A 16,574-nucleotide genomic window follows, 5' to 3' on the forward strand; every position below is an offset into this window, starting at 1 on the left:
GCCGTCAAGTCGTTCTGATTATTCCCACATGTCCCTGAATGCAGCATCACTCTGCATGATGCCCTGCTGTGCTGCTCATCCCCCCACTGGCAGTTAAATCAAGTCGCATAACTTGATGCAGGATGTTGCACAAGCTTGTTATTTGTTAAATGAAGATGGCGCCCACACCCTGCTGCCAAATGCTATCCGATGTGACAATGAACTTGATCGATTGGCTATTTGTCAAAAACACTGAATCTGGAGATTGCAGGCACCTTTAACCCTCTGCTTTCCTGCACAAGGGCATCAATTCACTAAAGTTGGTTGGATGGTTAAAGTCCCTGGAAACCAGAAATAATTTTGTATTATTTAGCATTTTGAGTTCATCACATCAGAGGAACCTATGTTAATAAGCCACCAGCCAAATCTCTCTTCAATGAGGAAGTGGAAATCCAGACCTTGTAGAAAAGTGGCGATTTTTGGGGGTTTGGGTTGAAACTAATGTCTCCTACTTTCTGAGGCACACAATTACTCACATAAGACCCTACATTTAATAGTTAGAAGGTTTTTGTGGATTTTGGTTTCCAGGGACTTTTAAGATGTTATTATTGTCGGCGACTCGACAATCTGTCTTTGGATCCAGTTCTAATTTGTGTTTGTCTTTGCATTCTGACTGTGGCACTGGGAGGCTACTGATAGAAGGGGCCCTTTGTTCAGGGTTCATGCACGTCGTCGTCGTGCCTGACAGCTGACCCCTCTGTGGGCCAACGCGTGTCAGAATGAAGGAAAAGCAGGCATGCTGTCAAACATGAAAAGGGTCAAATCAGTGCTTTGTTCACATCTCAACCATCCAGTTCTGTGCTGAGTGCCTTTAGGCCTGTAGCCACCATGCTGGCCTTAGGTTAAGTCTTGCAAAAGATACCTGTCTGTCAACCTGGGTTAACAATTCAAAACCAACCGCGATACGATGTGATAAATAACAGTTCAATGACAGACTGTGTTCAACAAAAGTATGACTATGCAGAAGTCTGTTTTATTTCTGAATCACAAATCCTTCTAGCAATGGCACTGGCTAAGATGGGATGTGTGAACAACGCTGTAAAATGCCATTACAAATCATGTGGATGGCCAGATTGTCAAATTGTGATGTCCTTTGGGACAGCAGAGAAGGACGGGTATCATTGCTGCAGGGGAGTTAGAAACAAGCCAGCCAATGGAGGGATAGCATTAGCAGCTAACTTCATTAGCATCCAAAGGCACAGGCGCTGGTGAATCGATCCATGCTGCACACAGGAGCTGGCACAGCCCCCCCATACTGTGTAAGTTCATGGCTCTGCCTTTTCCCGTTAGGCACCTGTCTGTTCAGATTGTCGATAGATTCTCTGATAGGTATTAGGTGCTGCAGTTGGGCGTAGAGCAGGGAGTAAACATGGCAAATTGACGTCAATTGGAACAGACACAGTTCATCCGATTTCCTGAATCATAAGTGTAATTTCTCACCACGTGAGGTTATTATTGGCTTGTCAATGACTCAAGTGCTCTGTAGAGTGTGTTGCTCACACATTGCAGGCATATCGAGGTCTCGAGATAGAGCTTTTTGACACCCAAATCCAGTATTGTTGAAATGATGAATACTTTTATTAATTGAGCTAGCAAGCCTACGTTGTTGTGCCGTTGGCGTGTCTCCTCCTCAGCATGAACTCACACGTGAAAAATGAGAGGCAGGGTTTTGGAATGATCTCAAATTCGGAGCAAACTGAGGCCAAATGGGAACACCCAATAGACCCTTTTCACGGGGGCCATTTTGTGTCGAAAAGGCAGGATAAACACAGGTGCAAGCAAAACACTAATGAGGGGTTCCAAATTCCAATCATGGAAGTTGGAAACCCTCATTAGTGTTTTGCTTGCACCTGTGTTGACCCTGCCTTTTCGACACAAAATGGCCCCCGTGAGAAGGGTCTATTGCTAGAGAAACAGAGGGAGACATGTTCCAGATGATTCAAGTCAGATTGGCATTGAAATGAACCAAAAATCACTAAAAGGTCTACATTTCTTCAAATATTAGGCATTTCAAATTCAAGTCTTCTGTTCATCTAGTTGACATTATACTGTAGTGTAGATGTCCTCACACAACACATTTTCTTATCACGCACATCCTGCTCCATCATTCCCTAACGTGCGTTCGAATCATCAGTGTGTGTGTAGGCTGTTTCACACAAACTCTATGGCTCCTTAAATGCACATAATAATCCAAGATGATACAAGCTTTTGCTGTTGATGTACAAGATGTTCTTCATCGGGCTCATACAGTAGTCTAGCCAGCTGCTCTGTATCCAAGTTTATGTTTACAGCCTCTACACGTGTGTGTGTGTGTGTGTGTGTGTGTTTGTGTGTGTGTGTGTGTCTTGGTTTACTGTCCATAATCCCAACGCAACCAGAGAACAGTTGCAGAGTCATTTTGAGGTTGGGGTTAGTTGAAATGCAAGTCGGCCAAATGACACTGAAATGTTAGAACCTTCCACCAGCTGCAGCCAGTTCACAAGTTCTTACAAACATTTGCAGAGTTTCATCCAAGAAATGAATCACTTAAGTCATTGGTTCCCAAACTGGTCCGCGGGGCTCCGCCTGGTGGTCCGCCAGAGAATTGCCCTTGTTTTCTTTCTTTTTTTAACAGACAACAGTTTTTACATCCACATTAACCCTGAGGAGTAGCCGGATTGGGCCGATTTTCTGAAATATCGCGATATTTGGGAAGTATCAAAGTTTTGAACATTTACTTTCAGAGGCGGCAGCAGGCTCAGTTTTAAAGCCAGAGTGAAGTTTCTGGTATCATATAAAACTAGATGACCGAAGGAATCGATTTGTACCAACCATATCATGCTAGTTTGTCAGGAAGGTAGCTAAATAACACTCCAAAGATAGGCAAAATTTTGGCGAGGGGAGGAAAAAACATTTTCAAAGGGGTTCCTCTTTTTCACAGCCTGTTGGCAGGTGTGTGTGTCCATTTTGAACCAGCGAATAGCCTTATATTGTCATTTAGCATTTCTGCTGCTATTGCATGGTTAAATCAGCACATTTTATTTTATGGCGGGGAAGTGGAAGTGGTCCCTGGGACATTTGGTTTGGTACGTAGTCGTAGTGGTACTTGGACGGAAACGTTTGGGAACCCCTGACTTAAGTGATTGGTTTCAACGCTGCAGTTTGACTCAGATAACACACAATCAGTATATGAGTAGCATAAAATAGATGTCAGCACTCAACGCTGGCATGTTTTAGTGCTTACAACTACTCTGCTACAGTAACCGTGGGCTCCAGGCAGTACTGTCCACCTCTGATATACTGGAGGTTCCTCGCTGACCACACAGCTAGCGAATGTCTTTAGTATTATTCGTTTTGTATCGGATCATGTTATATCAGATTTTTATTAATTTAATACATGTAATTCAATAACCTTGGTTTGTGCAGATTCATTCTTGATTCAAAGGCCTAATGTATCCAAGAATTTCTACAACCATTGAATAGATAGATTTGATCACCTGTCCCATGGTGGTCTATGCTGCCAGCCTGCCAAGATTGAAATTATGGGAGAAATCAAACACTGAATCATACTATGGGGGATTTCTGGCCAAATACGATCAAATTTAATTTGCACAAAACATTGTCTATGAGCGGCTTTAATACAAAAATATCCGTGTCCGTGTGGCCTTCAAAAGCCCATATCGGCTGAACCCTGGCCACGACCTATGACCCCATTCCAAATGTGTGACTAGTGAACATTGCTGTACTTGAAACTGAAACGGATGCAACGCCTCAATCAAATCACTCACAATCAACAACTTCCAATTTGAGTTCTTAAGTGTGTACAAACAAACCAAGCTCTGTTAGCTGTTGAAGCTGTTACGTGTTACCTGTGTGTTCAAGCACATTCTCTCACTTGCATCCATGGTTGTCGTCTATCTGTGAAGTGTGGGGGGGTTGAGTAGTGGTGTTAGATCTGGGGGGGTTGTTTTGTAGGGGGTGTCCAAGCCAAGGGGTTGGGGTGGGCTCAGTTGGTGATTTAAGGCCTTGGTCATTAAATTCTCTGTTTGAGGTCAACCCTATTGGCTCTGAGCTAGTGTCTTATCAGGGCCTGAAAATACCACAGTGTGGTAGGTTGGTACTTTTATCAATCTCCAAGGGAAAATTCCTCTGCCAAGTAAAGTATCCTACTTTAGTAGAAGTACTGCTACAGTGCTGAAGTTTTGCTAAAGTAGTGATACAATTACTGCTTTAAATCAATCTACGCAAGTCAGAAATGTACTTGGTGTAAAAGTTACTTTAAAAACAGACATGAGCTTTAGAAATCAAAAACAACTTTAGGAAATAAAGTGCATGGACAAAGTAGCATAACTCAACAACGCACAACAGTTTAGCGATGTGCTGCATTAGATTATAGTCAACTTGACAAATTGCTGTTGACATTGCCTTTGCTTGTATGGATTTTGAAACGCATTCTAAAATGAGGAATTTGAAATTCATGTCATTATTTAATCTGTGATTAAATACCCTGAATTGCATTTTAATTGCAATTGCATTATTCAGTAACCTTACTATATTGAAGACGCTGGAGCAGAGCCTGGATGTCATTTTGAATGTAGCAAAATACGTGTCCAAGTAAAATTACTATAAAAAAAGTACAAGTACACACAAAAGAAGTTACAGCAATCAGAGCAGAGGTAATTCATTACTCCCATCCTTGATCGTTTATAACGTGTCGTTCAGAGACCCTGTGCGGGTGTGTGCGGACACGCAGGACGTTGTGAGTGATTTCTGTAGCATCCCAGGGGTCACAGTTCAACCCTGCACACATAGGAGACCACACCGAAAAATACTGTCTGAGCTGAGCTGTCAAACCAAAGGACTGTTATTATGCTGACTATCCTCATGAAAACTCCAGTGTTGACTGAATTCTGAAAATTTGTTGTGCGCATTTCCATCCTTCACCGTCTAGTTTGTTTCAGTATTTGATGAAATAAACTAGTATGCAACTACAGTATATGTGCTGATACCTAAGTACAAATATCACACTGAAATAACAGACCATGCGCAACTGCGCATAGACGTCTGTTTTAAGAAGTCAGAAAAAGATTAGGGGTTTGTTTGGCAGAAAAGTTAGTTTCAGTCATCTATCTTAAAGGAACACTCTGCCCATTTTCAACCAGCTTTGTATCATTACAACATCAGTAGTATATCAGAAAACTGTAAACTGTTTTGAAGTCTGTCATTTAATTAGAGATGGGCCGATACCGATACTGGTATCGGTACTTGGCGCCGATACCGTACTCAAGTACTCGTATCGGTATCGGGAGAACGTCCCGATACTCTGGCCCGAGTACTGTGTAATTTACAATTAATACAAAAACTCAGAGAGTTACAGAGAGAGTTACAGAGAGTGACTACTAAGCATTTATTTGACTGTTTACTATTATTTAACATACTGTTGTACTCAATTCTGTTTTGGGTTTTGGCTGTGCTGGTGTGTGCTGCTTAAAGAAGGTAAAGAAACTGTAAACAAATAAACAGTATCTTAAGAATCAGCAGTGTTATTATTTTCATTGTGGTAATTGAACATTACAGTATCATTAAAAGTACAAGGCATGACAATGAAACGAAATTGGGGGAAAAAAGGGGGTAAAATAAGTGGTTACTCAACAAAAACAAAAATTACTCGTATCGGTACTCGGTATCGGCGAGTACCCAAAATGAAGTACTCGTACTCGGTCTGAAAAAAATGGTATCGGCCCATCTCTACATTTAATTTGACAGTTATTGAGTGTTAAAGTGTGGACCAGTGACATCACTGGTCCACACTAACTCAAATTAATAACTCATTAACTCAAATCAACTCTCAATAACTGTCAAACTAGAGGAAGGATGAATAGTTTGACAGTTATTGAGAGTTGATTTGAGTTAATGAGTTATTAATTTGAGTTAGTGTGGACCAGTGATGTCACTGGTCCACACTTTAACACTCAATAACTGTCAAATTAAATGACAGACTTCAAAACCGTTTACAGTTTTCTGATATACTACTGATGTTCTAATGATACAAAGCTGGTTGAAAATGGGCCGAGTGTTCCTTTAAATACACGATAAAACTACTTGTCTGCTTAAAATTGACTACTGTATGACATTGTTGCACAAATGACAACACTGTCAAACCTCTGCAATATAGTTAGATGAAATTAACTAGAGGGCAGATTTAACCTTTTATCTGTTCTCTATCTCTATCCTATCTATCTATATCTATCTATCTATCTATCTATCTATCTATCTATCTATCTATCTATCTATCTATCTATCTATCTATCTATAAACTGCATGGGTTATGAGGGGGGTTTTGAAAATGTCATGAGGGATTCCAAATAGTCTTGTTATTTTTTGTCAGGGATACTCAAACAGATGACGAGAGAGCGAAATAATCCTCTCACTCCCTTAGAAATGGTTGTCGGGGGGGGGGGGGGGGGAGCCCAGAGCCCTTGGTCAGCAGCATGATGTCATGTGTAAGATATGGGCTGTGTGGAGGTGGGTGGCGACCTGTGAATGAGTGGGAGTGACAGGATGGGGGAGGAGCCACTGTGTGGAGGTGGGTGGCGACCTGTGAATGAGTGGGAGTGACAGGATGGGGGAGGAGCCACTGTGTGGAGGTGGGTGGCGACCTGTGAATGAGAGTGGGAGTGACAGGATGGGGGAGGAGCCACTGTGTGGAGGTGGGTGGCGACCTGTGAATGAGTGGGAGTGACAGGATGGGGGAGGAGCCACTGTGTGGAGGTGGGTGGCGACCTGTGAATGAGTGGGAGTGACAGGATGGGGGAGGAGCCGCTCACATGCCATCAGAGAGGAGCGGCCAGCGAGCGAGGAAGGAAATTCATTTGGAAGACAAAAAAACGGCAGTGGGCAAATCTCTGACCCAATTTCGTCTCATTCTTCCTTCCTGTATAGTTGTAAACAACGTTGACTTGTTTTTGTTTTTTTTACATTGTGTCCTGGCAAAACATGTGCTGGTTTTGTTCTCAGTCGCACCTCGTAAGTGTAGCGTTCAACAGCTGCCAGTCTTTTCAATGAGATGCTAATTGGTTTCATATGTAGCTGCGGTATTTCAAGTATGTAAATAAGCAGTGCGTTTCACCTTCTCGTCCACATACTAACATCACCATGCCATGCCATGCAGTGTGTCTACTGTTTTGCGCTGGACTTGAAAGCCACATCAGAGGGTTGGGATCAGAGGCCCGGGCCCGGCCTCCAGAACCACTTCTTTGACGTCTTGGTCTCGGACTTGTCTCGCGACTATTTTGACTTGGTTCCTAGAAGGCGTTGACTTGACTTTTTCCTGCCTTCAAAATAGATTGTTCTCCCCCGGCTCCACCTTTGTTTATTTTCTCCACTACAAGCAATGTACTGTAAGGGATCTGTGTAGCATTAACGGCCATCATCAACTATGCGGTGATTAGTCAAAATCTTAACGAGGTGATCCTTAAGAAACACCTAGAACATTATTTGATTGCCTAGTTTGGTCTTGGTCTTAATTCTTAAATAGGACATCATCTGCTCTGGTCTCAGTTCTAACTTGGTCTCTCAACCTCCTAGTTTGGACCTTGACTGAACTTGGTCTTGGACTCTATTGCGGTGGCCTTGGCTACAGCCATGACAGTACACCTATCTGTTAGTGTAATCTTATCTACAGTCGAGTACAGCAAGGAGCAGCAACATGCTGGCCATTCACTTATGAATATGAAGCAGAATTAGATGCTTCTACTGTAAGTCCAGCCTGGACAGATTCATACCCTTATCGTGCATTCCTTTATAACTGGGGACTGGTAATCTTACGACTTCAAAGGTCATGAGCTGGGCGGTGACGTCATCGGAGCTGGTATTTCCCATTCCAAACTCGTAGGAGCCAGCAGCCCCCCAACCTCAAAAATCCAAGATGGCTGCGCCGCGCAACAACAGTAGTAGTAATCGTAGTAATATTGTTTAGCACTTCTGTTTTGTTTGTGTCGCATTAAATCAGCTGTACACACAGCACTGCCTAACTTCTATCTGTGTGGACATGAGGCTGCAGTGTTTGTATGCGCAAAATGCCGCAAAATGCCATGTTGTCAATTGTTATTGCTAACAATGGCTAGCCTGGCTAGCGACTGGATCTGACCAATGAACAGTGAACTTCCCAGCTCAAGTTTTCTGCAAATGGAACGCTAACAAAACGGATGTGATGTCATTTAGCCTCCACATCCCAGTTATTTTGCGATAAAGGAACGCACGATTAAAACTCAAAGTGTGATACCTTTTTGTAGGCCATGCTGTAAACTAGGACGCTCTGCGTCGGAATAATCCTTCCCGGTTAAATAATGCATCGTCCATTAAAAAAACACATCTGTGAGGCCAAGAAAAGCATGGGTGTGTGGATGGAAAACACTCAAACTGTTTTGGGTGAGATCGAATGACTCTTCATTCGAAACATTGAATAGAACGAAGCAACCGCTAATCCAGAATTTGGACAAAATACATAACCCAATGACCCATTACACAGGTGTTGTCATCACGGGGTACTTAAGAACACGATGCGTTGACGTGGATGTTAACACAATGGTGATCTATTTTTGTCCAGTCTGGGTCCAAGTGAATCGCCTTTTTACTATCGGAGACTATTTCAGCGTGGCTTTTGGTCTCCGTTTGTTCCTCCCATTGCAGACGGGCAGGAAGGAAAGCCATTGTTCAGTCCAAACTATGATGAAGGCATTTCCTGTGTGTGTGTGTGTGAGCAGAAGTCTCTGGCCTCTCCAGGAACCTGCCTCACTCCTCCTTTCTCTCAGACCTCTCTGTTCATTGTAGGGATGTTCATCAATTGTCGAAAATCGATAATTGATCGTTAAGGATTGGAATCGATCCTGTGGAATTTGGATCGATTTTGTTATTATTATTATTATTTTTTTTTTTTTTTGGACTAGGTTTGGGTGGAATTCGTTCCTCCTCGCCCCACTCCATTGCACAGCCGACTAACGTGAGGTGGAGCTTCATATAGTCTCTAGTTTTCTGGCTGGGCACGGGCCTTTGTGCCAACAAAACTGTTTTAAACATGGGGAATTCACACCGGCATGCGCCGGGGACAGCAGAGTGTTGGAGAGGAGACACATTGAAATAAAGAGTTCATTGAAGAGAACACGTTGTCTTTCGTATTTTCTGCCATAGGCATTCATTTTGTAAAAAAAATAAAATATAAGTATTAATATGATCGATAATCGATAATTGATCGTTAATTTTCACTGATTATCGATTATGGAAAATTTTCAAAATTAGTAGTTCATTGTTTCAGCAGCCACGCTCCACAGTCCAGGATCCTTCACTAGACTGCAGTGGTTCCCAACCAGGGGTACGTGGTAGGGATGTTCATCAATTATCGAAAATCGATAATCGATCGTTAAGGATTGGAATCGATCCTGTGGCATTTGGATCGATTTTTTAATTATTAAAAAAAAAAAAAAATTTTTTTTTTTTGGACTAGGTTTGGGTGGAATTCGTTCCTCCTCGCCCCACTCCATTGCACAGCCGACTAACGTGAGGTGGAGCTTCATATAGTCTCTAGTTTTCTGGCTGGGCACGGGCCTTTGTGCCAACAAAACTGTTTTAAACATGGGAAATTCACACCGGCATGCGCCGGGGACAGCAGTGTTGGAGAGGAGACACATTGAAATAAAGAGTTCATTGAGGAGAACACGTTGTCTTTCGTATTTTCTGCCATAGGCATTCATTTTGTTAAAAAAAAAAAAAAAAAAAAAAAAAAAAATTAAAATATTGAAAATTTTCTAAGTATTAATAAAATCGATGATCGATAATTGATCGTTAATATTAACCGATTATCGATTTTGGAAAATTTTCAAAATGAACATCCCTAGTACGTGGAAAGATTGGGGATCCCAATTTATTTCCAAAATGAAAATGAAAAAAAAAAAACAGTATTCCAAGTCTTTTCATAGGCCCATTTCTAAAATGCTATGTACGCATGCCCGGTCAGTGTTGGTAAAAAAAAATCAAGACTTTTTCAATCCACCAGAATTGTATTATAAAGGGGATTCATTCAAATAATTTTCTTTTAATAATCAGTCGTATTAGATACTAAAAGTTTTATTATGAGTTTAATAGAACAAATTTAAGAGAATCATCAACACGCCTGAGTGAGGGGGTACTATTGGCATGGCGAAACAGCTCAAGGGGTACATAAGCCGGAAAAGGTTGGGAAACACTGCACTAGAGGTGGGTGACACGGGTGTATTTTTTCACTCCTGCCCCATCCCACCCCCACAAAAATAATCCCGTCCCTGGCTGCCCAGTCCCGGGACAGAGTAGAATGACTCCCGTCCCATTCCACTCCCTTTAGGCAATGCAATGATTTTGATTTGACGTTCTCCCCATCCTTTTTAGATTACTGTGTTCTGAATCTGCTCCAGTTTTAATTCACACCATCTGGCCATATTTATATATAAAAACTGATCTATTATGTCATGATTCCCGCTCCCAGTGACTGTGATTAATAGTGAAATTACTCCCAGTCCCGTGGGAATCCCGGGGTCCCATGGGACTCCCGGAAAAATGTCAGCCTCTACTTCACACATCTGTCTCACCACAGGTCAGGCTCGGTCTGGCTTCTTCAGTGAGGAGATGTGGAGCTAGCTTTTCGAGGTGGATGCTGTGTAAGGAACTGACTGACCTTGAGGCCAGCAGGTGGCCGGTGGGAGTTGGAGTTCTACAAACGTCTCTCGGGGAGCAGAAATAATCTCATGGTCAAAGAAGGAACTCTGGTGACAATACTGTATAAATATGAGTGGCAATTATTTATTTTCAGCATTCACCTAGATAACACTAGTCATTATTGTAGTGAGTTAACCCTTGTGTGGTGTTCATGTTTTTGTTACTCAGCCAATGTTTGCGGGTCTGGTGGACCCGCCGCATTATTGGGTTTTTAAATCAATACAGCCATAACAATTTATGTAAAGATACTTACCAGATGTTTAATTTATCCCAATTACTAGCAATGAAGAGAGCATATGGTTAATATTGATCATTTACCTCTGTTAGATCACATTTATCAAAGTGCTATCCGTTTTTTATGATAAAATGGGAAAAAAGGAAAAAAGCTTCTCTCTCTTCAAAAATGATCTCTAAGGCCCTCTGAGCAGAGAATCTTTCCGCCATCTTGAGATGCAGAGCCACACAAAGCAATGAAGGCAGCGCAAGAAAATACAGAATGGTTAATTCATACATATAAGATGTCCGGGTCCAGTGGACCCGGACATCTTATATGTAATAGAAATGTGTAGGGGGGGTGTATGGTGTGTGGTCATTAAATATGTATTCTGATATATGTTCTTCACAGAAAATGAGCCAAAGTCAGTGAGTCTCAGTTTGAAAAATTAATTAATTGTATCATTTTTCTTTTAATAAAAAATGAAAACGGGTCCCACAGACCCGAACACCACACAAGGGTTAATCCATGATGCGGTTAAAGTCTAACTTCTTGATAATTTGGACTCAGACTTGCTCTCTGAGGACTTGATCACCTTAGACATACAGTAGGCTCCACATCTTTTCAGCTTTAGCCTACATTTGTAACATCTCACATAGCCACTGATAGGAGAGCCTGGGATTGAGAACTTTGCTGGTCAAGTGATAGATGATGATGGCTCCACTGTGTATTGGGACCTGCACTTACAAGGATGAAAAATAACATGCCCAATGCAGCCATGTATTCAAGTATCAGGCAATGAATCATTTGGATGCGGGCAGGTCCTATTGCACTTTGAGTTTGATTGTCTTTAAAGGACGTGTTTTAATCACTTTTTGGGTTTGACTGTTGCAGTCAGATGGCTTTGGCACTGGAGTCCTCCTGACGAACTGGAGGTGTGTGTTTGTTATCGGATTGTCTCTAAATCCCACCACCAAAACCTCACCGTCATCCTATGTCACGTGTTGCACACAAAGATAATATATAAGGAAGATGAACACTCCAACTTACTTCCTTGACAGCTAGATCCACATTTTTCTTCACACCAATTCTCAATGGCTTCCTTGTTTTGCTCGAGAGTACAAAAAAACTTGAATTGCCGATTTTTTTTTTACATTTGTTGTCTGCGCAGCCCAACACATAATTCAAGGAAAATGATGCTGGTGAATGGAGAGCTTTCCCCTGTGCGTGGCCTATCTCATGCAGTGTCTCTATACCAAGACATTCACAGCTGTTGCTCTCCTGGCCTGTTTGGTGAACCAGTGACAATCACAACATGCTCCCCCCCCCCCCCCCCCCAGCATGTGCTTGAAGCCTCCTCAGGCAGCTGATGTGCTGCCGTCAATCTGTCAGCTGGAGTTCTCTCCACTGGGCTGTGGAGCCTGCAGAGGGTTTCTCTCCACTGGGCTGTGGAGCCTGCAGAGGGTTTCTCTCCACTGGGCTGTGGAGCCTGCAGAGGGTTTCTTCACCAACATGGAGGAGCTGATGGTCAGCGTCAACTCTCATCATCTCTCTTTGTCCTCCCACGTTTTAAAGTCGAGCTGAAACGTCATTTGAACATTATGTGACTTCCTTATCGTGACTTATTCTGGGTATATTATTCTGATATTATTGGTTGAAATTGGGTTGAAATTTGATAGTGCTACCTGACGTCAGCACACTGTAGATTTCCTTATGAATGAAGACAGCATGGTTGACTTTTGATGTGAAAAACCAAAGAAATTGTATTTGTGTGTGTGTGTGTGTGTGTGTGTGTGTGTGTGTGTGTGTGTGTGTGTGTGTGTGTGTGTGTGTGTGTGTGTGTGTGTGTGTGTGTGTGTGTGTGTGTGTACATTGTTAAATAGGTGCACTCTATGACCAGGGATGTGATCTAAAATAGTTATTAAAAAGTATTTTTTTCATTTCATCTCGACTTTAAAGAGCAGAAGTTTGGCCAACCACAGTATTGCAGTGAAATAGCAAAGCATGACAGACTGGACAGTTGCATTTGTTCGGCAATACTGGGCCACAGTTGGGAGATTTCCCACCGCTCAAATACATGTGGAAAAAGAAAACAGGAATGTATTTTCCCAGGGCCATGTTTTCAACCATCACTTTTATCCTAACAAAAACAGAGAGCAAACACGAAAAATAAAACCAGTTTCAGCACTAGCTGCCCCAGTAGTATAACTGGGACAGAAACACGGGCAGATGTTTGAACTAAAACCACAATTAAAAACCCACAACCCACCATCTAAAAAGATTGGAAAACAAACAGTGTTGTCCTTGATCGACGCAGCTTCTCTCCAGACAGATTATGGTTAAAGGAACACTCCACCCATTTTCAACCAGCTTTGTATCATTAGAACATCAGTAGTATATCAGAAAACTGTAAACAGTTTTGAAGTCTGTCATTTAATTTGACAGTTATTGAGTGTTAAAGTGTAACTCATTAACTCAAATCAACTCTCAATAACTGTCAAACTATTCATCATTCATCTAGTTTGACAGTTATTGAGAGTTGATTTGAGTTAATGAGTTATTAATTTGAGTTAGTGTGGACCAGTGATGTCACTGGTCCACACTTTAACACTCAATAACTGTCAAATTAAATGACAGACTTCAAAACAGTTTACAGTTTTCTGATATACTACTGATGTTCTAATGATACAAAGCTGGTTGAAAATGGGCGGAGTGTTCCTTTAAAAATAAAAACGTGCAAATTCCAGTCAGCTATATCCCCACCTCATCCACCCCCTGTGCTCTGTGGTAACCATGCTATGCTTCACTCAGGGTGGTAGTAGTACAGTAGAGGTGTGTGTTCTGCCTGCTCTGCAGTCTCCGCAGGAGGAGGTATCATTTGACCGTGAGCAGCAGCGCACGTAGACCCTATAGATTTATAGATCTGCCAGGCAGGCCTCTGCCTGGGTGCGCATGTGAGCCTCGCCGCTGGTTTTATTCTTAGTCGCAAAGATTTCAACATCTGCAACCTGCAGGCAGAGGCCAATCTCACTCATCTGATGTGGAATTCCATCCACCGCTGGTTTGCGTGTATTTGATTGAGTGTGTTTACACGCACACTAATAAACTGTTTGGTAGCGGATTTCTAGAGTTACCCGATTATTCACGTGTCATGTAAACGACATCCATTATCGGATAAGGGCCGTTGTCAGTTTATGAGAAAACCGATAAACACACGTAGCTTTCTGCTGCGTCATCAGGTTTATTCATTGCCGTCAATGTCCACTCACGCACTCTGAGGTGAGTTCCCGCTTTTTACTAAGTGCACGTAAACAAGGAAATCTGATTATTGCCAGTTACCCGAGTCAGTTATCCGTTTATTGTTTGCATGTAAACGCACTCAACTGTACCCACTTGATGTGTAATCGGTGACACAATGGTGTCAGTGGTGAATCAGGGGCAGCCATGTTGCTGCAGTCAGTGAATGCAGTGTTGAATCAGAGGCAGCCATGTTGCTGCAATCAGTGAATGCAGTGTTGAATCAGAGGCAGCCATGTATGGGGCAGCGTAAGGGACAAATTTAAGACTACTGAGAAGCCGTCGGAGGCTATATCTTTGCCAAAGCCAGCTATGGATCTGGCCAATGATATGCCGGCACCGGCAACTGAGAGACCGTCGGTGAGAAATGAGAAGCCGACTATTCATTTGTCTTACCAAGCAATCCACTGGATCGGCTATTGGATCGGCTGGTCATTAGCTTGGAGAGGCTAGCTACTAGCTTGGAGAGGCTAGCAACCCATTGGATCGGCTGGTCATTAGCATTTCTAATCCCACATAGGATAAGCAATAACCACGCCCTGTGGCGCCCGGATTGGCCAGGAGCAACACTGGAGGGCACGCAGCCCAGCAATTTCATGAACCAACTGAATAGCTCTTGAGAACGGACAGCGATTTCGAGAGCGGACATTGAAATGAATTATGGTCACCTACCTTCCTTAGCATAGTAATAATAATAAGCATAATAATTGTAATCTACACAATGTACACAATCTACAAAAACATGCAATAATATAAACGGTGTTGTGTTCACGTTCATAGCTCATATCATAATATAATGTATCATATCGTTAATTTCAAGCTCAATTCTTACCCAGAGAAAAGGTACAGCACTGAAAATGTAACAAGCAATAGTTTTTTAAACATCTTTATTTTAAAAGATGAAAAACCCCAGGTGCTTTAGTCCCAAGCTTCAATGCTCCTGGCCAATCCCGGCGCCACAGGGCGTGGTTATTGCTTATCCTATGTGGGTTTAGAAATGCTAATGACTAGCCGATCCAATGGGTTGCTAGCCTCTCCAAGCTAGTAGCTAGCCTAGACAAGCTAATGACCAGCCGATCCAATAGCCGATCCAGTGGATTGCTTGGTAAGACAAATGAATAGTCGGCTTCTCATTTCTCACCGACGGTCTCTCAGTTGCCGGTGCCGGCATATCATTGGCCAGATCCATAGCTGGCTTTGGCAAAGATATAGCCTCCGACGGCTTCTCAGTAGTCTTAATTTTGTCCCTTATGCTGCCCCATAGGCCATGTTGCTGCAGTCAGTGAATGCAGTACATGTCAGTAATGTATTGCCCTTTGTGGCAAAACGGTAGAGGCTTTGCAGTTGTGTCCACATCACCATCATGATTGGTTGAGAATGATGAGATTTATAGCTATGTGCAAAAACAAACAAACAAACAAACAAAACTGCCTAAATATAGAACAACCAGGCTAGAAAAAGATAAGTTGGAATGTACCACTTGGGCTGGAAAGAGGGCGCAGCAATCCAAATGCAACTATGCAGAAATTTTGTCTTTTTTTGTCTTTAATTAAACTAGAAATATTGTGCGCTTCATGCATTCATTTCTAGCATGCCCTGCTCAAAGCGCAGTTGAGCAATTGTGCCCCGCGGACTCTGCCTTAGTAGTGAGATATTAAATTGAAGAGATTGAAGATGAAGATGATTTGATTTTTTATTAAATTTCGATTTTTTTTTTTAAATGGGTGAAAAGTAGCATATTAATAAGCACACATTTATTTTGCTGACTTGCCTCGGATTTGGACATCTGCAGAACATCATGCAGTGTTGACCTTGCACCTAACCCAGCCCGCCACCAGCACAGCACCATTACTCAGCCAACTGTACATTCCACTGGTCCGAGGGATGTGGGAGGATCCCGCCAAAGAGGAGTAACGCACCGCTGTCTGTCTGGGTGTTCTCAACGCAGATCACGTTCCAACAGCTGCACTTCACAGATATCTCTGCCTTTCATTTATAATCGGATGTCAGCCCATCACTGATAGGATGAATATGTTTTATTACTAATATTTCTATAGCAGATGTTTGACCAGGGAAATCATTCCAGTGTGGTGTGGGAGGATTACTCAACTGTTTTGTGCTGCAATGAACTCTGCCTCACTCTACCTCAAGGAGCTGCTGCCTCACTCTACCTCAAGGAGCTGCTGCTCTAAACAATGTCACTAGTCTGGCTTTCACTGGAGCGAGAGTTTTGCTGTCCCCACCCTGACAAGAATAACAATCTGGGGAGGAAAAAAAACAAAAAAAAAACATGAACAAA

This window comes from Poromitra crassiceps (assembly GCF_964638095.1).
Source record: "Poromitra crassiceps genome assembly, chromosome: 14".
NCBI lineage: Eukaryota > Metazoa > Chordata > Actinopteri > Beryciformes > Melamphaidae > Poromitra > Poromitra crassiceps.